Here is a 23,044-nt window from a genome sequence, read left to right on the forward strand (position 1 = left end):
GGTTGCCCCTGCTCTCGGCTTTCCCTGCCCCACTGCTCACTGTTTGTTCATGGCACCGGCGCAGGAAATTGTAATTTCTGCAATTGTTCCTGGTTTGCGGCTTGTGTGACCACCTGGTTTGCTGGGCCAGAGACAAAAGCCCTAAATCCTCCTTCAAGGTTTGAACTCATCTGATTCTGGAGAGTGGGGTGTGTGGGTGTGGTGTGCAGGTGTGCATGTGTGTGAGTGTGATTTATTTTAAGTGTGATTTGTGTGTGACATTATTTGAATTTAAAACAACCAACCTGGCTCTTGCTCCAAGAAGGGCGTTTGCTCCAGGTGACCCTGCTCCATCGCGGCACCTGCCTTGAGGGCGATCCATGCTCATCACTTTCCAGATCTCTTCTAAAGAAGCTGTGTCCAAAGCACATTTGTGTTACAAAGCTGGGCCCCTCTGTGCTGTGAACACAATAGGCAAGTCTTCATTTCACAGGGGGCCCATTTCTTTTCCTTTCTTAACTTTTAAAAAAGGTATGGTCGTGATATGTCTTTTTCTCTTAACACAACAAAATAATACGAGGAAACCACCCGGGCACAGCAGGGTCCCAGAGAACCGTGGTTACTGACTAAACAAAACAGGCAGGTCCTAGCTACATCCGCACTGCCGCTCTGGCCGGTGGTGGGGTTACCATACGTCTGGATTTTCCCGGACATGTCCGGCTTTTGGGAGTTCAAATCCCCATCCGGGGGGAAATCCCCAAAAGCCGGGCATGTCCGGGAAAATCGGGAGGGAGGGAGGGCTCCGCCGGGGACTCTTTCGCTGAGGTCGGCGGTGCGGGGCCGGGGCCGGTGCAGGGCCGGGGTCGCAGGGCTGGGGGCATGGTGCCGGGCCAGGAGCCGGGCCGGGAGCCGGGCCGGGCGCGCGGTGCCGGGCCGGGGGCCAGGCAGGGCTGGGCGCGGGGCCGGGGGTGCGGTGCCGGGCCGGGGGCCGGGCCAGGAGCCGGGGGGCCGGGAGCCGGTCGTCCGGGGTCGCGGGGCCGGTCGTCCGGGCCCACGGGGCCGGGAGCCGGTCGGCCGGGGTCGCGGGGCCGGGAGCCGGTCGGCCGGGGTCATGCCCGCGGGGCCGGGAGCCGGGCCGGGGTCGCGGGGCCGGGAGCCGGGGGGTGCGCCGGGCCGCCGGGGGCCGGCAGTGCTGGGCGGGCCGGGGGTGGTCAGCCGGGGGCCGGGGCCGGCACCCCAGGGCCCGAGCCGACCCAGGCTGGAGCCGCCGGGGGCCAGCCTGGGCCGTGCCTCCTCCCCCCACACCCCCCCTTACCTGCTTCAGGCTTCCCGCGAATCAAATATTCGCGGGAAGCAGGGGAGGGGGCGGAGACTTTGGGGAGGGGGCGGAGTTGGGGCGGGGGCATGGGCGGGGCTGGGGGCGGGGCCAGGGCCCCGTGGAGTGTCCTCCATTTGGAGGCACAAAATATGGTAACCCTAGCCGGTGGCGTCTAAAACACAGTGAGCGCCACTGGAGGGCTCACAGATTATTTAAAGGGATAGTGCCCTATTCTATACACTACTAATAGCCCAGCATTACAAAGCTGAAACCCAACAGTCAGATCACCCCCACCCCCATTCCCCTGAGCAGAGAGGAATCAAATCTAGTTAGAGGGAGCTCGGAAGGGAATCCATCATCTCCCATTCTCCCCGAAGCCCCTCCTACAGTCGTATGGAACGGCTTCCGTACGAGGAGAGATTAATCACACTGGGACGTTTCAGCTTGGTAAAGGGACGACTAAGGGGGGATATGATAGAGATCTATAAAATCATGACGGGTGTGGAGAAAGTAAATAAGGAAGTGTTATTTACTCCTTCTCATAACACACGAACTAGGGGTCACCCAATGAAATTAATAGGCAGCAGGCTTAAAACAAACAGAAGGAAGTATTTCTTCACACAACGCATAGTCAACCCGTGGAACTCCTTGCCAGAGGATGTTGTGAAGGCCAAGACTTTAACAAGGTTAAAAAAAGGAAGAACTAGATAAATTCATGGAGGATAGGTCCATTGATGGCTATTAGCCAGGATGAGCAGGGATGGTGTCCCTAGTCTCTGTTTGCCAGAAGCTGGGAATGAGCGACAGGGGATGGATCACTTGAGGATTACCTGGTCTGTTCATTCCCCCTGGGGCACCTGGCATTGGCCACTGTTGGAAGACAGGATACTGGGCTAGATGGACCTTTGGTCTGACCCAGTATGGCCGTTCTTATGTCCCATGGAGACTGGATGCTGCTTCTTGGGCAATGCCCCTGCACCCCCACAGCGAGGGGTTGGGGATCCCAGCCTGATGCTGACTCCGTGCGAATCACACATAGCAGCCTTGGTATAAAAGTGTGATGGGTGTCACCAGGGTGATTTAAAACACACGGACCAGTTTGCTTGGTTTTAGCCCAGGGGTATTAGAACTCTCTTGATGTGGAAAGAGAGATGAACCCCCAAGCCTTGAGCCTTGCGCTTGGCCGGAACGCCATGAGCTGCCAGAGCACTGTGTGTGGGAATAGGGCCAACGCATGTGCCTTTGCGGCCATGGTTTGTACTTGTGCCCTCGTGCATTTGGTCCGTGCAATGTGCCCTTAACTGGCCGTGCGGTGCCAATGGAAGGGAGGCAGTCACTGGGTCACGCTTTACCTGGACCATGTTGCATATGGACTGAGAAAACAATTCTAATGTTATTTCTAGTCATTATGGCTAGTCCATCAGGCCCATTCCTGGCTGGCGAGGGCTGGGAAGTGTGTTACTCTGATGAAATTGAATCTTCTGGCCAGCCGCCTTCTCCATCCCCATGAACACTGGGACCAAGGCAAAGAGCCAGGGATGCAATCCAAGCAGGACTTGTCAGTGTCATGGCCCATGTGCCTCAGTGAGTAATTAACCATTAACCACCTAGCCGATGAATGTAACAAACGGCCTGTTCAGGGACTGTCCCTGCTCCAGGGTGGTTAAAAATCCTATGTTAAGACTATCACCCTCCATTACATTCTCTAGCCTTTTCCAGTAACTTCTCTAGCCCGCTAGGAGTTTCACCCCATTAAATATTATTGGACTTTTCGGTCAGGATTAATTCGAATGACAGCTCCATGGCTCTGCTGTGCCACTTCTCCTCACTTCCCGGGGTGTCTCTGTGTGCTGCCAGGCTTCACGCTGATTGTTTTCCAGACGCATTTCTGCATTTCGACATCGGGTCATTTTTCACCCAGAGAAAAACTGGCACGCGGGTGTTTCACTACAGTACAGTGCGTGCTGCACCGGAGTCACCAATGGCCAGCGGGGCTTTAGGAGAGAGTCTGGGGCTGGCCTGGCCTGTGATGGGGAAGGTCTCTGCTCTTCCAAGCCTGAGAGGCGGCTCGAACCTCAGCACTCGGCTTGCACTCCCTGAGACGGGATGTGGTTCACGCGGCCAGCTAGTGGACTGAGCACAGGACTGGGAGCCCAAAGACTCAGTTTCTCTTCCTGACACTGACTCGCTGTGCAATTCCGGGAAAGCCATTTAGGCCAAGTTCTCCAGAATGTCCATTCATTCTGGGGACCCAGGTTTGGCACCTGCCCCCTTGGCTCTAGCTGGAGCCTGCTGGAAGCTGTTGCACGGAAATACAGAGGCCTGGTGCTGCACAGGCACCTACCAGGAAAAATCACACAAGGCTGCAGCATCCCACAGAGAGCTTGGCAGCTGCTGCGGAAAGCTTAGCCAAGCCATACAAGATGTCTCAGGATTGCAGGCCACCTGCAGCAGCATGAGAGAGGATCTGCAGAGCCTGGGCTCCGGCTAGCACAGAGCGGATAGGGGGCTGGACCTCATGATTCCTGCTTGGCAGCCATGGAGTGTCCGGCCAGGAGTCTGGTTGTCGCTTATCCAGAGAATCGAGAGGAGGTGCTGAGCGCTCCAACCCACTGCCTGGAGCCAGAGCAGGACTGTGCCCCGTGCCACATTCCAGCCCAGTTTTAAATGTTCCAAGCCGTGGGGTTCCCACCCCTTCCCTTGGGAGGCTGCTCCACCCCCCACCAGGTGTTCCCTAGCAGTCAGCCTCAGCGTTCTCTCTCTCCCCATGTCCTCCCTTCGCTCCTCCGTGGGCCACACTCCAAGACTCTCAGTGCCGGCCAGCTAGGGACAAACCAGCCAACCCTGCTTTGCAGGCAAGCGCACGGACCGCGCTGGGCCAGACCCCTGTGGAGGCACACAAGAGCAGAAGAGCTCTCCCCTGCCTGGCACAACATGGTCCATAGCTGGCCCTGCCCTGACCCAATGGGTGGGATGCTGTGGGACGCCACGTGGGCTGAGCAGGGCAGTGGAGAGGGTATCTGATTAGGGTCAGGATTCCTTTTCAAGGCCTTTGTTTGCTTCCTTGGTGGGGGAAGATGAGGGCTTATTGCCCTCTCAGAAAAGGGAGCTTTGAACAAAACTTGGAGGAGGTGAGAATGGGGGTCGACCAGGCCTGGCAGGGCTTCCCCGTGCCGGAGCTGGGTGGAAGGAGGGCAAGCCGTCAATGGGGAGCCCTGTAGGAGATGGGACATCACAATACGCATATGTCAGTCCTGTGGACTCCAGGACACAGAAAGCTTCCATATTAATTCCAGCGCCCAGCTGTGTGAGAATAGGCCATTTTACGACTCACCCTTCACAGACACTAGCATGGGGATTGGGTGCTATCCTGTTCCAGGTCTAGGGACCCAGTGGCCAGGACCATCTGCATGGGAGTAGGTTACAATCTAGGGGAGCAGCCCCAGGGGGACTGAACCCCCACAGTCTGCTCCATGGAGGTGGGCTGCACCCCCAGGCCTCTGATCTATAAAACCATGATGGCTGTGGAGAAAGTAAACAAGTTATTTACTCCTTCTCATAACACAAGAACCAGGGGTCACCCAATGAAATTAATAGGCAGCAGGTTTAAAACAAACAAAAGGAAGTATTTCTTCACACAATGCACGGGCAACCTGTGGAACCCCTTGCCAGAGGATGTTGTGAAAGCCAAGACTATAACACGGTTCAAAAAAGAACTAGATAAGTTCATGGAGGATAGGTCCATCAATGGCTGTTAGCCAGGATGAGCGGGGATGGTGTCCCTAGCCTCTGTTTGCTAGAAGCTGGGAGTGAACGCCAGGGAGAGAATCGCTCAATGTTCTGTTCTGTTCATTCCCTCTGAGGCACTTGGCATTGGCCACTGTCGGAAGACAGGACACTGGGCTAGATGGACCTTTGGTCTGACCCAGTATGGCCGTTTTTATGCTCTGATGCTGAGTTTCCTGCACTCACCCTGGGTGTGAGGGTCTCACTTCCTCATCTGGTTTATTCAGGAAAACTCCAAGATGCTAGCTGGCCTCCTGCCCTCATTTCAGACTCGGTCTCTGAGAGGCTCTTGAGGGGAAGATTCCAATGGAATCTGTTTCACAGCTGTGACTGACAGCACTTAAAATTGTATTTGCACATACAGGATAAAGCTGCAGATGCTGCTTGCAATCTCACCCTCAGAGCTCCTACAAAAGAGGGTCGTCCTTCCTGAGCTTCCCCAGAATGAGTGTAGCAACCTCAGCACTTCAGTGCTAGCACAGATAACTTTCTGCTTCTGAGCTCCAGCTGAATAGGTGAAGAATTCATTATACCCTTGGTTCATTTATGCCTCCAATTATCTCCTTGGGACAATAGGAAGGGAGTGCAGCTGAAGGTTCCATTCATAACAGCACAAGCGGAGGAGGAAATTCTGTTCATAACTTTGCAGTGAGCCTGTTTGCTAAAGTGCAGTGACCTGAGTCCAGAAAAAGGCACTTTTCCACCCGTGCAAGAAGAATGCAAAGGGATCAGCAGGGCAGCAGGCAGCAAAAATCTCCAAAAAGATCAGAGAACAAAATTAGAATTCCCTCCTGGACAGAAGCAGAGTACAGGGAGCCAGAGGGAATTCTACTGCACAGCAAAAAATGCCTTTTCACGGGAATGGAGCCAAGGCAGGCAGACCTGGAGCCCAAGCCCCTCAGGATTTTGGGGGTGCTTGGGATTTTTGTTCAGACTATCACAGAGGTAGGGCTGAGGTCCAACATTTGCTAGCGAACGGCAGCCTTCACACAGATGTCTCTGGCTGCCTGCACACTTCCCTGGCGCACAGAGAGAGAAAAGAACACCCCAGAATGTTCCACGGCCAGACTGACATTTCGTTCCAAACTCAGTGTTCTACCCAGCCCAGTGAAAGGCACCTAGATAAACTCCTCCAGCGAACCTGGACAGGCGATGGCTGGCCACCGGCACAGGACACCCTAGACAGACCGGTTCCCTGATCCAGAGTGCCTCTGCCCCTAACCACGCTCCATCTGCAGCTGGCCGCTACCCTGACTCGCTGCTCCTGCCAGTAACCCAGCTTGTCTCTGGTGCCAGCAGGCAGGCTCGGCCTGCAGGGAGTGGAAGATGCTCTTTAAGGACTTGCTGACACTGGGATTTTAGCTTCTGCTGTAGTTTCAAGCCGGGGGGGGAAGCTGCACTAGTGCAAATCATCTGTGTCAGTGCAAATTGTGTTTGCACTAGGGGGTCTACACCAGTGTCTAGAAACCCAGTTCAGACAGGCCTTAAGGAAGCCAGGAGAAAGCCACAGACCAGCCAGGATTCTTTCAGGATCCCAGACACCCTGCATCAGCCCACCCAAAGCCCAAAGCGGCCTGGTGTTTTGACCACTACCCACCCCACGCTGCCAGTTTGCCCTGAGTCTCACTTGGGGCTGGGGGATTGTTTGTGCAATACTCAAGATGGGGAGCATGAGCCCAAAGCCGACAGAGAGGGCAGGAAGTGTTTGCGGGTCCCCAGGAAGGACGGAGTTGGGAGGTTTGCCCGGCTCTAATGGAGACACTGGCCATTTGGTGCAGGAAAGTCACATTGCCCATTGATACTGGTCATGGGGGACCTGAGTCTCCCAATGCTGGCCTTGAAGGGCGTCACTCCCCATCCCCTGGCTGAGCAGTGAGCAGAGCAGAGAGGAGATCACAACTCTGCGTACGGCATTGCTGAGACAGATCCTGCTCTCCTGCAGCCAGCGCTGGGCTCCCCATTTTAGAAAGGACATTGAAAGAGATGATGCCACAAAAAAGATTTGAGGGCTGGAGAAAATTCTGTGCAGTGGGGGCCTTAGAGAGCTAGGTGTGCTCAGCTTCGCAAAGAGATGGCTGAGAGGCAGCTCGATTCCTGTGTCTAAGGAGCTGGGGGAGGGGGGCAGGGGATAGCTCAGTGGTTTGAGCATTGGCCTGCTAAACCCAGGGGTGTGAGTTCAATCCTTGAGGGGACCATGTAGGGATCTGGGGCAAAATCAGTACTTGGTCCTGCTAGTGAAGGCAGGAGGCTGGACTCAATGTCCCTTCCAGCTCTATGAGATAGGTTATATAATAATAACATAGGGAGATATATCTAGCAGAGAAAGACAGAACAGCTTCCTGTTCCAACCACAGGTCGTGAACTGTCAGTGACTCCAGATATGCTCCCCAACCTGTTAGCAGGCACAGGTGACAAGAGTTCTGATCAGTGGAGATGGAGCCCTTTCCCACCATGTCCTTCCACCAGGAACCTTCTGCCAGGATCGGCAGGGAAGACAGGCCAGTTTGTCCAAGGGATGACACATGCTAGACAGACTTCAACCACATTTGAAGAGGACAAAGGCACCGCCTGGCACACTGGACTACATGTTCACATGCAGCCATATGGCCTAGCAACCTCAGGCATACTCGGGCTGTGGCTGAGGGTTGGGACTGCAGCTTCAGACATACGCAGCGAATCTCCTGGAATCGGTTGGTTGGCAGAAATGCTCTCAAACTCGTAGAGTCTATCAGGGCCCCAGTGAACTCGATTCTTCAAGTTGGAAACAGTGTCGACATCCCATCTTTCAGGATGGGACTCGGATGATCGAGTAGATGTAGTGTGAACTAGACAAGATAGAGGATGTCCTCTCTGGACTTTCCCCTCAGTAACCAGTCATCCAGATACGGGAAGATATTAATTCCCCTCTTCCTGAGGTAAGCTGTCATCACTACCATGCTTTTGGTGAAGACCCACGTGTGGAGAGTCCGGGATTGAGAGGCAAAACAGGCCCGATGCTGCCTGGCATGCCACTGGCATGGAGACAGTTGGCGCTGGTGCCAATGTCATTGGTACCAGCCTCAACAGACTCCCCATGGCTGGAGCCAGAGCCAATGGTATGGGCCCTCGCTGTTCTCGGCACGGCACTGGGGAGCGGTCGGACGGACCTACTCCATCCCATGTGCCAGAGGGAGCATGGTACTGGTCAGCTCTCCTCTTAGAAGAGTGGGAGGAGTCTCCCCAAGCCCTGGAAGGGGCCCGGTTCATTTTATGGGATCCTGTCCTGGCCACACCTGAGGACGATGAAACGCCAGAGCCTGACACAGAGCAGGTCCGGAGGTGACGGCTGATCAGACCAGGGCCTTGGTGCCAACGCGGGCCTCCTGGCCTGCTCCGGAAGGTGCTGCTTCAACCGCATGTCTCTCGCCCCTGGGTTCCCTTGGGGAGCGACTGGCAGCCGGAGCACTGCTCTTGACCACATCCTTCGCCAAGACACAACAAGCACCTCACGTGGGGGTCGCTGTTGCGGATGGTCCCCTATACGACAATGCTTGGACCCTGGTGAGGGCATCACACGGGCAGCCAACAACTCTAACACTAACCTAGCACTTAACTAAACCTAAGGTCCTGCTACTACTGCTACCATGTACGGGAAAGAGTTCTCAGAAACTGAGACGGACGTGTGAGGTGAAGACACCGCACAGAGCTCCAGCCTCCAACACCAGGCCACAGGCAGTGAGAAGGAACAGAGGGGTCAGGGCGGTGCCACTGTTAGACAGCCAGAGGAGGGTCGGTGGCCACAGGCCGTGAGCACTGCCCGCACGGGGACTGCTAGGCAAAGTTCTCCAGCTCCGGTGCACAGGGCGCGCACCCCCACATAGAATACACAGCTGCATCTACTTGAAGAAGAAAAAGTAAGTTTCCAGCCCTTGTGGTGGTGAAGAAAAGCTGGTAAGTGACCCCCCAGAAGGGATCCACGTGGATTATTTTTGAGGCAGTCTCGTGATTTCACGGGCCTGACTTGTGATTTTTAGTGCTTGGGGCTGGCCGTACTGTTCTGAATTATCTTTACACATCTTAACCTCTTTTAACCTCAACCACGACTCCACTCTTGCCCTCACAGAGAACACCTTTTACTGGAGGATCTCGGAGTGCGTTGCCACAGCTCCCCCTCACAGCACCTACTGAGCGAAGGATTGCTATGCCCATTTTACAGATGGAGCAGCTGCGGCACAAGGCAGGCAAAGTGGTTCGGCCCAGTCAATGGCAGAGCTGGGAGTCTTGACCCCCAGGCCCTGCTCTAACGCTTAGACACCGTTCCTGAAGTTCAGGTGAGGCAGGAATGGGCTTCTCCCAGCAGCAAGCCGTTCACCTGGGGTGGCCCAAGCTGTTTCCTCCAGATGCCTGTGACCCCTCTCCCTGCCAGGGTAAGGGGTCCATCAACCCCAGTAGTATCCCATGGGGTGGAGCAGCTTGTCCCTCTTTCCCTTCTCAAGGTCCCGGTTAATGAGCCCCCAGCTCTGGCATCTCTGTTTCTCTCACTCCATTTCCAGGGCTGGTTATTAGCTCTGTTCCCGTCCGAGTGGCTCTAATCAGTTAGTTCTGCTCGGGAGGTGTTACTAACCCTCAATGGGGAGGCAATCAGTCAAAAGCAGTTCCAAAATGTTTAGGCTTTTGGGGGGCACATCTCTTATTCTTGGCAGATGAAATGGCCACCCCAAGCCCCTTGGAACAAGGCCTGCCTTGTTATTCTCTGAGGCCCTTTTTCATCCGTGGAGAAGGCAGGCCTGGGGACTCAGGCTCCATTGTAGTGGAGCAGCAGGTAGCTGTGGCAGGCAAAGTCATTGGTCCGTCCGGCTCCAGGGCCCCTTTGTGCTGACAGCTCGCTGCGGGTTTGCTTGCAGCTCCGAAAGGTCATCCCCCGCCGAGGCTCCATACCTGAGCTTTTGTCGCCCGGTGCCAAGGAATCCGCAAAATTAAATTTATTTTCAGATTACAGCTGGAAGCTCTTTGTGCCGAGGGATCTTTAACTGTTGAGATTCCAGCACACAATGCGGCGGGATGCCTTTTTTGCACAAACGAAAAGCTGCAGTCTCTCCCCCACCAGCCCCTCCTCTCAGCCTTTAAAGGCTTTGTGGGAACTTGCGCTGAGAGCCCCTCTCTCAATCAAAAGCTAACGAGTAGGGAGACAATTGGTTCCCCGGTTTGGAAGCTCACAGATCAATATCCGTTTCAGATCCCATTTCCCGAGTCACAGGAATAACTGCACTTGGGATATTTTTTCTCTTCAAACCCACTTCTAACGAGCCCCGATGATTATTCATTAATTTATGAAGCTGAGCCCAGTACAAGCCATTTCAAAGCCCAGCTACGATAAGAGGGCTCCAGCCAAACCACTTCTTACCTGAACACCTTTTTATGAATGATGAAATGTAGGAAATTGTGAAAGGTGAATTATAAATGACAGGGGCGAATCCTGAAGATCTGACTCAGTGATGAGTCCCAGGGGAGTTTGCCTGAGATCAAGTTGGAGATTCAGAATGTCCCTCCTGACCTAAGGACTAAAGGCCTGGCCCAAAGCCCTTTGCAGAACAAGGGAAAGACTCTGCTGAATTTTGTGGCACCGAGTCAGGGCCCCAAGATCTCCGTGGGACTTGCAAGTGCCTGACAGGGCCCTGTGGGAGTAAAGCCTTTGGGGTTAGTACTCGGTCACGTCTTTTAAAGCGAATGACAATGTAAGAAAAACTATGGAGGAAAAGAGCCAAAATGCAGACATATGACTGGAGAACTGTCGGTACCGGCACTCGTAAGCTGGGGAGGGGGAATGTGTGTGCACAGGTCTGCTGGCCAGAAAGGACTAGATTATAATAATCAGTTACTGCTGAGATTTCTTAATTACTAAAACACCCAGATAGCGTAACAGGATAATAGTAATGGCATCATCGAGTATAATAAATAACAAGGTATATAGCGGAGGCTTTGTTTCTCTGCCAGTCCCCCTTTGCCATTGATGTTAGGGAGGTCTGGTGAAAAATCAATATCACGAGCAGCCCTCGTTACAAACTATAAGGAAGAGACTCTAAAGCAATGTGAGCAATTCAGTACCAAGCTCTCGCCCTAATCTAAGTGCACGTCCTGTATCTGCAATGTCCCACTTGCTATCGGCAGGGTCTAACAAAAGGCTAGCTCTCAGGCTAGCTTCGCAGGACGCACTGGTCGTGCTAGTGAATGGACATGCATGCACAGCTGAAGGCATGAGAGGCGTAATCAAATAAGGGAAGCAGCATGGTGCTAACTTGAAGCGATCTCTCAGCATGAGAGAGCGGGGAGGCCGTGCAGAGGTTACAGGTACTTTTCATCCAGCCAGGCAGGAGAGCTCCAACTTCCTGCTGCTAGAAATTTGTCTGCAAATTTTTCTCATTGAAAAGAGTGACGGGGCCCGGGAGGCGTTGGTTGATATGATAACTTGATTAAGGACAGGGGCAGATGACATGGAGTCGCAGAGCCAGCTCAAAGGAAGCTGTGCTCCCAGCCCTTAACCTCTCCTCGGGAGCCTACAAATTATATCTGCTAATGTACGGCCCCTGGTATCATACAAACAAGTTGTCTGGTTAAGTGACTGCCAGTCATTCACAGAGGGCCTTTGTTACATTCTTGCCACATTTAATTTCTCCTTGCAATAAAACCTTAACCCAGTGAATCCTGGGGAATGAACGTAAAGAGCCGTATTTCCCTCTGTTCTAGCACTCGGATCTGTCTGAATGGGGACCACGTAGAAATACGTCCGCTAAGCGCTTTTGGAGACCAGGAACGGAAAGACCTGATGCCATAATGTACAACACACTACACTAGGGAGCTACCAACATCCCCGAGAGAGACGACCCCAAGAGGGGGCGATTTGAAAAAGCCTGGTTTGGTTGGGTTTTGTGGTACCAGCCAAAGCAGGGGTGGGTCCAGATCTCGACCCGCAGAAGTTGGAGCTTTTGGAAAATTGGTTCCAGTTTTGACCCACCTCAATTTGAACGAGATGTAACAACCTGCTCAAATCTCAGACAGAAGGAGAAGCAACTCCCACTCGGAAACACCACTTTCAGTGTTGAAGCCACAAGGTGTCTGAGTGTCGCAGGTGAAAGAAGTCCTCATACCATGAGGCCTGGCTCATTTCTCGCCCATGTCCTCCGGCTGCCAGCCCACTGGCTCAGCTCCTGGGCGTTACACTGTCACCCCCATGCCAGCTTACGCTGACCAGAGAGAAGGTGGCTCTGTCTTCCTGACTTAATGATTGGAACAGTGATGGCTGCCGTCGCTCATGGGGACACGGCGCAGGGAAGGGGCTGGGACAGGAACGGAGGGGAGGGAGCCCCAAACTGCTTAACATCCCCCCTCTTTCTGTTAGGGGCAGCGTAACAGGTCACAGCCCCCGAGCAGCCCTCATGGCCTGGGGTCACCCTGCAGGCACCTGCCCTCAATCCCTCTCCTCAAGGCCCTTCAGTAAACTCCCCACAGGCTTGTCCCTGGCTGAGCATCACAGACCCCTCCCAGTAGGGTCCTCACAGCTCCCATATTCCCTGCTCGTCATCAAGCCCCTCCCAGGCCCTCCAGCCGGAAGCCTTGCCCAGCTGTGGCCGGCGGCTCCCAGCCCTACCTGGCTGGTACGGTGCTCCCCTGGTGCCTCAGAGAACCGGCCTGCTCTCCCCTGCTGACACATCTCTCTTGCTCTCTCCCGCCCAGGCCGCTCCTTCTCCGTCCCTCAGGCCTGACTGAGCAACAGGACCCATTTCCCACCCTGGGAAGGGGCTGAGCCCCATCTCCCCTCAAAGGGCCAGCCCCCCAGTGACAAGCAGCCATCACTCATAACCCAACACGTGGAAATACAGCGCCTGGGGAGGGAGGCTGAAAAACACCTGCATTGATTATGCCAAGAGGTATCTGGCTCGCCGGAGAAATTCCCAACCGACACTCCAGGGCTGGAGCATCAGAGTCCCAACCAGAGCTGAGCTTTCTCACAGTCCAGGAGCGTTTGGATCAGGAGTTGGAGTCCCGGCCCAGACATCCGCAGTCTGATCCTCCTTGGAGCCGCAGGATTCCCAAGAAAGTCAGTGGAACTGAGTCTGGACCTCTGGGAACATGGCAGTGGGGGGGGGGGGTGATGTTTCCTTTCTCTCCCCTGGGCAGCAAACTGTAATTTTTGCACCTAGATGCTTGCAAGTACCACACAGTGCAGTGAAGACCTGCAGCAGCATGCAGCGTTGCTGTGACAGAGGATAGCTTCCTGCAGGCGAGCTAGCACGTGAGCTAACACAGTTCCCCATGCACGCATGCACACACATCGGCTGTAGCACCGGGCTCCTGTCTTTCCCTGCTCACAGTCTGGTCACTATTGATGCTCTCACCTTATCTTCTTCAGCCCTTCCTGTCACCTGAAACGTCCTCCAGATATCTCTTTGCTTCGCCTCAAATCAAAGCAGGAAACACATCCCTCTCCTCCCCCAGGCTTTCCAATTTCCAGATGTCCTGATTTTATAGGGACAGTCCTGATTTTTGGGTCTTTTTCTTATAGAGGCTCCTATTACCCCCGACCCCATCCCAATTTTTCACATTTGCTGCCTGGTCACCCTACCTCCACCACAGGACAGGATCTAGGAGACATGGGCCCTGTTCCCAGCTCTGCACCACTCTTACCATGTGACCACAGGCAACCCACCCGACTGCTCTGTGCCTCAGTTTCCCCAGCTGTAAACTGGGAGTAATAGTCTGAAACTCTCTCACAGGGATTTAATTCTTCCGTGTTTGTAAAGGCATTGAGAGCCCAGGAAAGTGGGTGCTATGGAGGTGCAGAGTATTGTCTACCTCTGTGGAGCCTTTCTGAGATATGCTCTGTATGACAGACCCTGTGTTTAATAAAAGTCCTATAGCATCCTACTGTATTTCTCAGCTGCTTGGATGGACCTGCCAGAGAACTGTAAAGAAATGACTCTACCTAGATTTACCAAAGCCAAGTTTTATTTCACCAAATTCCACTCTGGGCCAGGAATGATTTACAAAGTTCACTCAGGAGTAGAGTCAATTAAGGTCCCATTTCTGTGTTGCTAAACAACAGGCGATTCTGGGTTCAGTACCGCTGAAAAGCCCACAAAGGACACCCCTTGAAATAGGCTCTTGGAGAAGATTCAAAGGAACACAAAACAAAAGTCGGTCTTTGTGGTGTTTTCACTCTCCCCTCATTGTCCTCTTTCAGCCTCCAAGTGCCTCCCTGGAAAGAAAGAGCGCGCTAATGTGGCAAGGGGGAGTTTTTAATTGTCCTGGACAAACAATGCGGGCATATTTAGGCCGGCCTCATTACAGAATCATCTGCGATGCTTGAGAAGCGTTCCCACTGCTTAGCATAAATAGCAGAAAAACTCTTTCACAAACAGAGCAGGTTCCATCTGCCCTCAGCGTGTCCTCACCTTGACTTCAAACGGAGAGTCACTCCCCTCACACAATGGGGGTAACTGGGGCATCTCAACCCCCTCAGCAAGGCATTCACCCAAATACCAACACAGGAACCTGCATGTTTATTCATGGCACAGCCTATTCCTTTAGACCGAGTTCCTTTTCCATTGTATGCACTTCATTCTTCTACAAGCTTAAAAACCCGAGGGAAGAGGGCTGAGTGGCCCACAGCACCGGTCGGAGCAGCCGCAGCCCACACCTTTGCAAGGGGGCTGATGGGACTAACGAGGTTTATTCTGCTGCCCGGCTCCAGTGGGTTTGGTCAGGTATTTCGAGCGGGATTAGAGGGTCATTAATCACCGGCTCCTGACACTGACAAGGCACTCTCACACTCAACGCCGCTTTTACTTGGCATTTATTAGACACTCACCATTCTGCTTTGCAGGAGATTCTCAAGGCTGAGACGGCGGGAGACGGCCCCTTTGAGCTGTGCTGAGCCTAACCAGGAGTACGTCAGACGTTTGCCGGTTTCTACAGAGATGGACTCAAGCTGCAGTGTTCAGATCCGAATGTGAGTCTGGACTCCCTCCAAACTCAGGGCATTCTCCAGCCTGCTAGCAGCTGAAACTCACGTCGGCTCATTTGGACTCAGATCTCAGAGCCAGTGGTACAGTCTGGGCCCATCGCTGCTGCCCCCTGGGATTTAACCCCACCAGCAGAAATTAACCTGATTTTCACGCCTGCAGATTTTACACCAGTGCAACTTCGCTGACTTCAGCTGAGCTGCTCCTGCTTCACCCCGGGGGTAAATAAGAGCAGGATCAGACCCACTGTTTGTGCCAAATTCCACCCCGTGACCCCTGTGCAGTCTCCTAGTCTCCGGGTGGAATCTGGCCCATTTACACACACAAATACGTCAGGAATGTTTCAATTAATGGTCCAGCACTGAGCTTAGCTCAGAGCACGCCTCCCACCTTCCCCTGTCATGGCCTGTCTCCCGGTGTCCTACCCACGCTCCCCCCACGGGCTGGAGAGCTGCCTGCTACTGCTCCCGCCCCGTCATTCTCCTGACATAGGCCAGACGCTGCCCTCTAGCCCTAGACATGTGGCTCAGAGATGCCCTAGCCAGAGAGGCTGCCTGGACCCCCTCCAAACACAGGGAGGCCCTATCGGCTCTTCTCTCTGGTGTCTGCTTCCTTTCGTGCCCTGCGCTGGAGCCTGGCTACTTTAGCAGGTGGCACCACCTAAACCTGCAGCAGGTGGGCAGGGGAGCGTGTGGCTGGAAATATATTTCCCAGGGAACTTAATATGGAGGTGGCAGCAAATGGGAACGGGAAGCCCCCGGCTGCTGAAGCAGGAACCCATTGCTCTGGGCTGGCCACATGCCCCGGCCCCGCTGACTGCAGAGATGAACAAGGCTGGCAGGTTCCTGGGGGCTGGCCGGGCGAGGGCTGACGGTGCCCTGGCAGAGCCCTGTGTTGGGATGGGCAGTGCTGCACTCCCAGGCTGGAGCACCTCTGGGAGATGCTGCTAAGCACAGGAGGGTGCTGTGCCCCACCCCTTTCCCAAGGGGGATTTGTCTTGTTTTCTCCCTCGCCAGCCAAGCCAGACACAATCCTGAGCTACGCACACAAGGGGGCGGGGAGGGGCCAGGACCGGAAGGGAGCTCGCAGACTGCCCCATGCCTCCGCGCCTTAGGGCTGGGCTCTGTGGCCTAGGACAGACGCACACTCGTGGGCTGCGTGGAGAAGAGGCTGCAGCAGCTGCCTGTGCTGGGATTGCCCTGGGGTTCAGTGGGGTGTCAGTCCTCGCCTTGCCCATGGCTTTGGGTCACATGATCTGCACACCCCCCCACACACACACACACGTTTGCGTCCTGGGTTCCCCAGAATGAGCTGGTCCTTGGTGTTCCGTAGCCCTCTCTGGCTACTCGTGTCTGTGTCGGGTGGAGCAAAGAAGGGGGCAGCTGCCCGAAAGAGAGGAACTCAAAGGTGACCAGACCCTCATGTCACAGCGGACCCCCAGCACCCTATCCTAGGAACCGCAGGCTACTGGTTACCCTGTGAGCCACCCTGGCACCAAAATCATCCCTATCACACACACTCCCCTATGCTACTGTAGCTTCTACTCCGCTCGGATTTTAGCCACTGATTTCCCCCTTTCCCCATTTTGGAGGTTACAAGTCACTACCAGTTTACTAAAAAAACAGGGTACCTTGAAAGAGACAAAACACTAGTGTACTTGTTACAGATGCTGTCTATTAATGGATGGGTCCTTTTGATTTCAGCGTGGAAATTTTGGCAGAAAACCAACAACAAAAAGGGAAAACTGTTGTGAAACTAAGCAAAAAAAATAAAAGAAAAAAGAAAAGAAAAGCCCTTGGCTTTGATTGGAAGGGTTTGAAGATGAATGGTGGTGCCCAGGTACCTTTGCTAAAGGTTAAGAACATTTTTAAACAAGGGAAGGGGTAGGGGAGTGGTGGGAGGGGGCAGAATGAAGAAACAACATGTTTTCTAATGGAACAGAGCCATCATATTGAGAGGTTCAAAGACTTTTGAGATGAGGAGCAGAACTGAAGGATTATTCACTTTCTGTATTTTCACTCCTGCAGCACACGTGGGAATCTAATTGGTCAGGATGAGAAATACAGCCAGACGTCTTACAAGTGGGCCAGGGAAGACAGAAAAATATTTGCAGCTGCAAGCCATTAAAGGCAAACCCAGCATTGCTCTTACACTTTAATTACCCTTCTCTATGTTTTCCTTAGTGTACCAGAGCTAAAGTCAATTAAAAAACCCTTCTGATCTTAAAAGGACAAGCCCTGTGTTTCCTTGTACCCGGGGTCTTGTTCTCTCACTAGGACAATCCCAGCAGAGCTGCACCAGATCAGTGGTTTATTTAAAGAAAGGACAGTTTTAACTGGATTTCTCCTTTTCCTGCTCTCCCAGTCAAAGTGACATGAACACATACAATTAGCATATGTAAATGCAAGGCAGGTACCACACACTGAGTTTTGATCCAGATCCAAACTGTCCCATTGCTGGCCTTCACCTCTGGCTGTTGGGTTTGGCCTAATACAGAGAGAGGCATCTGAACACTTGACAGGCACTTTTTTTTTAATATGGAGATATCCCATCTCCTAGAACTGGAAGGGACCGTGAAAAGTCATCGAGTCACCCCCCTGCCTTCACTAGCAGGACCAAGTACTGATTTTGCCCTAGATCCCTAAGTAGCCCCCTCAAAGATTGAACTCACAACTCTGGGTTTAGCAGGCCAATGCTCAAACCACTGATACTGAAATGTCACAAGTTGTTTAGAGATCTCATCCCCAAATGGGAGACATTTTAATGGATCAATCAGCTGTTCTTGAGAGATTATGGCAGCATCTCAACCAAAAATGGAAAATGGATCCCTCTCTTTAGACTCTGGATCCAAGCAATCTGTCAGAGGCCAAATTGGAGGGACAAGAAGGGTTACAAAGGAATCCAAACTCGCTGAAATTACATAGGCTTTGGTAGCAAGACTGCAGTTTTGGACCAACTATTTCCAAACCCAATACTCTGAAAGTCTGATTCCATCGCCCACTATGGAAATGCAGCCACCCAGAGAGTGGAATGGGGTGTCTGCTCACAGCACACAACAATAATATGCAATAATTTAGGACAGGGAAGTCAAGTAGATTCCTATATCCAATTGAAACTGCATGGGGAATTTTAGGCAGGTAGAATGTAATCACCAGGTTCTGGATTTGCCCAGGATGAAGGGATCTTTAATGCACCCTCACCCCACAGACAGCAGTGAGCCTGCAAGAGTTAACCACATACACGGGATATATTGCAGAGGGGGGTTCTCCTCTAAAATTACTTGGCAAAATAATCATTAACAAATCCCCTTCTAGCCAGGTCAGTGGGGAGGGAATTCACAGTTCTCTTGCTGAGTTTTCCCTTCCACTTTGCTGCTCCCAGCTCCTTTATTACTCATTTCCTTTTCCGTTCCTGCAGTATCTGCCATCAGCACAATGACATGAAAGATGTTATTGCAGGTGCTGGCTCACCCAAGCTGCACTCGCTCTAGGAGACTCCTGGCCAATTGAGCCTGACCCTCCTGAAACCGGAGAAGAATTGTATTCGTCTGAGGCAATTTTATTTCAATACCATGAGAGTTAACTTTGTGTCAGGGTTTCCATTCAGAACTCAGATATTCAGGCATTTCTAACCCAGCCATAAAAAAATGTGAGAGCTGCTGAAACTTGGCACTATGGGTCAAGTATTTTATTTTTTCAAGAGGCACGAGCACGTTCAAGTGGCATGAACACGGAGGGGTAAAGCATTAGCAATGTCAACAGCTTAGTACAAAGGAGTGGTGCCTCGGGACCCCAGTGTTCTCCACCTCAGCTCTGCCCCACTTCCGCTGAGTGACTGTGACAGGTCATGGAAATGCTCCGTACCTCAGTCAGGTTTAAAATAGGCATAATGGTGCTTGTCTGTGTTATAAGGGGGGTTAATTAATGGGCCCAAGGCACATAGAGATCCTCAGAGGGAAGACCTTATGTGACTATAAAATATGAATGTCCCTATTTAACTGAACACACAGGCTGGATCAGAGAAACCCCACTGTGCCCCAGGACCCTGGGGAAATACATTAGCATAGCTGTCAGCGACGCCGCTCCTTCCTTCTGTTACTGCCCACGCGCAGACAAGGGTGTTTGCCACAATGGGACCTGCTCCCAGTGACAGAGTGCCAAACACCCTGTTATAACCCTGTTATAGTCCTGGCCATCACAACATCCTCTGGCAAGGAGTTCCACAGGTTGACTGTGCGTTGAGTGAAAAAATACTTCCATTTGTTTGTTCTAAACCTGCCGCCTATTAATTTCATTGGGTGACCCCTAGCTCTTGTGTTATGAGAAGGAGTAAATAACACTTCCTGATTTACTTTCTCCACACCAGCCATGATTTTATAGACCTCTATCATATCCCCTCTTAGTCCTGTTGTCTTGAGAGCCCCAAGCCATGTAAACCCACTGTTAGGCCCTGCAGCTCACAAGCCAGGCGCTCAGACATCAGGTGACGGGTGTTTTTTGTTTAAGGATTCCTGGGCAGTTCTTAGTGCTTTGTCCCCCGTAGTGAGTCTTTGTGACACCCTATCTCACACAGTGGGTGTGCAGCTGCAGCACCACTGGGAGGAGGGGGCTCTGACACCCCGTGGAACGGCAGGAGGGGACCCGAGGAGTGGCCAAACAGTTCGTTAAATGACAGCTGTCCGGAGGAGCTGGGTGCATGAGAGGGATCCTGGTGAAGGCTAACACGTACACAGAACCTTACAGACAAGCACTGGTTGGCACAATGGACACTGGCAGAGATAGGGAAGATCGTCCCCCTTATAGCCACCTCTCCCGGTGCAAAGGTCAAACATTCCTTCTGCGCTGCCGCCAGAGGTGGGCGCTCTCCGGCTGCCCAGCAGTGATGGCAGCACCCTGCTAGCGCCAGCAAGCCCCGCCGGGGAGCCGGGAGGCCCAAGAGCAGCCCCTAGCCTGTGGCCCCACTCGCCGGAGGGCACCGCTTCCCCCAGCAGCCTGAACGGACTCGCTCTGGCCCGGGCTCCTGGGCCCCACGGTCAATGCTCCCCGAGGGCTCTGCCAGCCCAGAGCCGGGTCCCCCTGCCTGGGCAGCTCGTATGGGCTGCGAGCGGTCGAAGGGCGGCAGGGAACTGAGGAGGAGGAGGAGATGGGAGAGCAGCAGCCGCAGCCACCCGCACCAGGACCCCAGCCAGCGCAGCAGCCGCCCCGTATCGCCCAGCTCCAGCTTCCGACCTGCCCAGGGGGCGGGGGCTCAGTGGAGGGGGCGGGGCCTCAGTGGAGGGGGCGGGACCAGCACTTAACTGAGGAGGAGCAGGGAATGGGACCACAGAGAGACGTGGGCCCTTGTGGCAAGGGGGGGCAAAGCCCCCCCCATTTTCTGTCCAGCCCACCTCAGCCCCCCAGCAGGAAGCGGCTGGCGCCGCCCCTGGCCCTCTCCCCTGACAAGCCTAAGGTATCAAGTGAAGTGTGTGCTGCAGTGTCTTGTTAGAGGAGATCAGCGCACAGGAGCCCCATCCTCTGTGCCCTGCGCTTTGTCCGTTGTCTGGACTGAGTCACGCCGCTGGGCCCCCCGGGCTGGTGGTCAGAGGCCACACGGCCGGTGGGCTGGGAGAACCTGGCATCCTGAGCATCTTTGGCCGCAGCTGCAAATTCATCTGGAGTCCCCCCGGATCCGGTAGCTGGGTCCCTCTCCTCCTAAGGCCAGCCCTGCTACCTGTGCTTCGCCATCTCTATCTAGCCACCCGGGCAGCACCCTCAGGTCCGAGTACTTGGCTCAGGGAAATCCCTGCGGCTAGCGTTGGGGCCAGCGGTGGGTCTATGTGGCCTCCCATTTCCAAGGCGCTCTCAAGGCAAAAAGGTGACAGGCGATATTTTGTGTTTTAAATGAAAATTTATTTGTAGGGCCCCCTAAAGCCCAGGGCCCCTCAGCCAGCAGCTATCTGCACCCCAAAACCTGTAATCATCTGCTCGGGTCAGTTCACTTGGACTTGACTCTGTAGCCGAACCTCCCGAGTCAGCAAATCTGGGCTGGAAACCTCACCAGAGTCTGGCCCTTGCTGCTTCCAGCTGGGTTGGAAATAGCAGGAGAAGCGTTTCTCTGGCATGTGCCTGTGGAGCACAGGCCTGAACACAAGTGTGCAAAGGGGGTGCTCAAGTGTGTGTATCTCATGTGCCCATTACAAGTCCAGGGGCCGAGTTTCAACACCCCACAGCTGGACGCTTAGCCACCCTGACCGAAGCACAAACCACCCAACTTGGGACATCAGCACCTTCAGGGCAACAATGCGGGAGAATTCCCAAGACAAAGGCGCTCACTGCTGATACTCTCTGCCAGCTGTTCAGAGCTGAGCGGTCTAGCTGATTCCAGCTTAGAGGCTGTTTCAGGAGTCGCTAGGTCTCAAGCCACCCAGCACTACGCAGACTGCACTGGGGAAAAGCTCCCCAGACTTCTCCAGCTCCCCAGAGAGGTCTGAGCTAAGATTTTGGTTTGAACAGTTCTGCAGGAAAGGGGAGGCTCTGTTCTGTCTGAGCTACTCTGCCCAACCTTGCTGCTAAAGATTGCAGAAACCAGCAAACCACAGCAGCTTTGCATTTGGCTGTGTGAGTTAAGGACTCTGGTGTCCGGTGTCATCACATACATTGGTACTTCCCCCATTATTGTGCATTGTATCATGGGAGAGCCTCACAAACTGCGCTGTAGATAGATAGATAGATAGAGGGGGTGTCTGGGGATGGATAGATAGATAGATACAGAGATAGAGAGAGAGATAGAGAGATAGATACAGGGGGTGGCTGGAGAGAGGGGGGGGGGGTGTCTGGGGATAGAGAGATAGAGAGATAGAGAGATAGATAGAGGGGGTGGCTGGAGATAGAGAGATACAGAGATAGATAGCCAGCCCACCCAATGGAAATGATTTTTCATTCCTTTAAATGAACTGGATGCAAATGAAGAGTATGAGCCAGCTTTTACATTGCTGCCTAGTGAGCTATAAGTAGGTTGCCTCCCTCCACATGTGTAAGGCGTGAGCACAAGGGACACGGACACTGAATTCTCCCCCCATACCACCATTATACAATTATCTCGTGATACATCCCTTTGAGTCACCCAGAACATGTGCAGTGTTCAAGAGACCTCTGTGGTGTTTGCTTGTCCCTGACACACACGCCCCTCCTGCCCCCAGAGCACAGGGAAGCAGCACACTGCAGGCCGTGCGTTCTGAAGCACAGGGGACACTAATTCACAACCCCACCTCAGACAAGTCTGCTGAGCTTTGACATTGCACATGATGCAACATTGACATGGAGCTAAGGCCAGGCTGGCGGGAAGCACTTGAAGCTCAGGGCTGCGATGCAAGAGACTATTAGTTACATGATGGTAGCGCCTAGAGGAATCCGAGCCCCAGTGTGCAGCGCACGGTACATCACGCCAGGAGAGACGGCCCCTGCCCCACAGAGCTTGCAATGCCGTGTAAACAGACAAGACAAAGGGTTGGGAGGGGAACCAGAAGGGAAGTGACTTCCCTGTGGTCACCCAGCCAATCAGTGGCAGCGCCAGGAAGAGAAGCGCAGTCACCAGAGCAGGCTGCATCCCAGCTGGGGCACTGACTCGCCTGGGGACGTCATGCCCCTCTAGAATAATGGAGATATCCCATCTCCTAGAACTGGAAGGGACCTTGAAAGGTCATCGAGTCCAGCCCCCTGCCTTCACTAGCAGGACCAAGTACTGATTTTGCCCCAGATCCCTAAGTGGCCCCCTCAAGGATTGAACTCACAACCCTGGGTTTAGCAGGCCAATGCTCAAACCACTGAGCTATCCCTCCCCCCTATGCACCTTGGTTTACCCATCTCTGAAATGGGGATGAGAATAATGCCCTGCCTGGCCTGGGTCCATTCAGGGGACATCCTGCCTGGCTGAGTGTAGTGAGAGGGATCAGGAACCCTTCTCCCCACTAGGATAGCATCAGGCT

At 53.6% G+C, this 23,044-nt stretch overlaps 2 long non-coding RNA genes across 2 annotated transcripts in view; one reads left to right on the top strand and one right to left on the bottom strand.

Annotated features, from left to right (window-relative positions):
• LOC128842680 (uncharacterized) overlaps window positions 1-14,982 on the bottom strand; it is a 27,585-nt gene extending 12,603 nt beyond the window's left edge. The window contains exons 1-2 of the long non-coding RNA XR_008446090.1: window positions 14,928-14,982; window positions 285-393 (exon numbers count right to left, since the gene is read on the bottom strand). This is a non-coding gene — a long non-coding RNA (uncharacterized LOC128842680). The remainder of the gene's footprint in view (window positions 1-284; window positions 394-14,927) is intronic.
• Window positions 14,978-17,233, top strand: LOC128842679 (uncharacterized). The gene is made up of 3 exons (XR_008446089.1): window positions 14,978-15,068; window positions 16,785-16,920; window positions 17,109-17,233. It is a non-coding gene; the product is annotated as an uncharacterized LOC128842679 (long non-coding RNA).
• Window positions 17,234-23,044: the final 5,811 nt, after the last annotated feature.

The sequence above is a fragment of the Malaclemys terrapin genome, chromosome 9 (genome assembly GCF_027887155.1).
Source record: "Malaclemys terrapin pileata isolate rMalTer1 chromosome 9, rMalTer1.hap1, whole genome shotgun sequence".
Taxonomy (NCBI): Eukaryota; Metazoa; Chordata; order Testudines; family Emydidae; genus Malaclemys; species Malaclemys terrapin.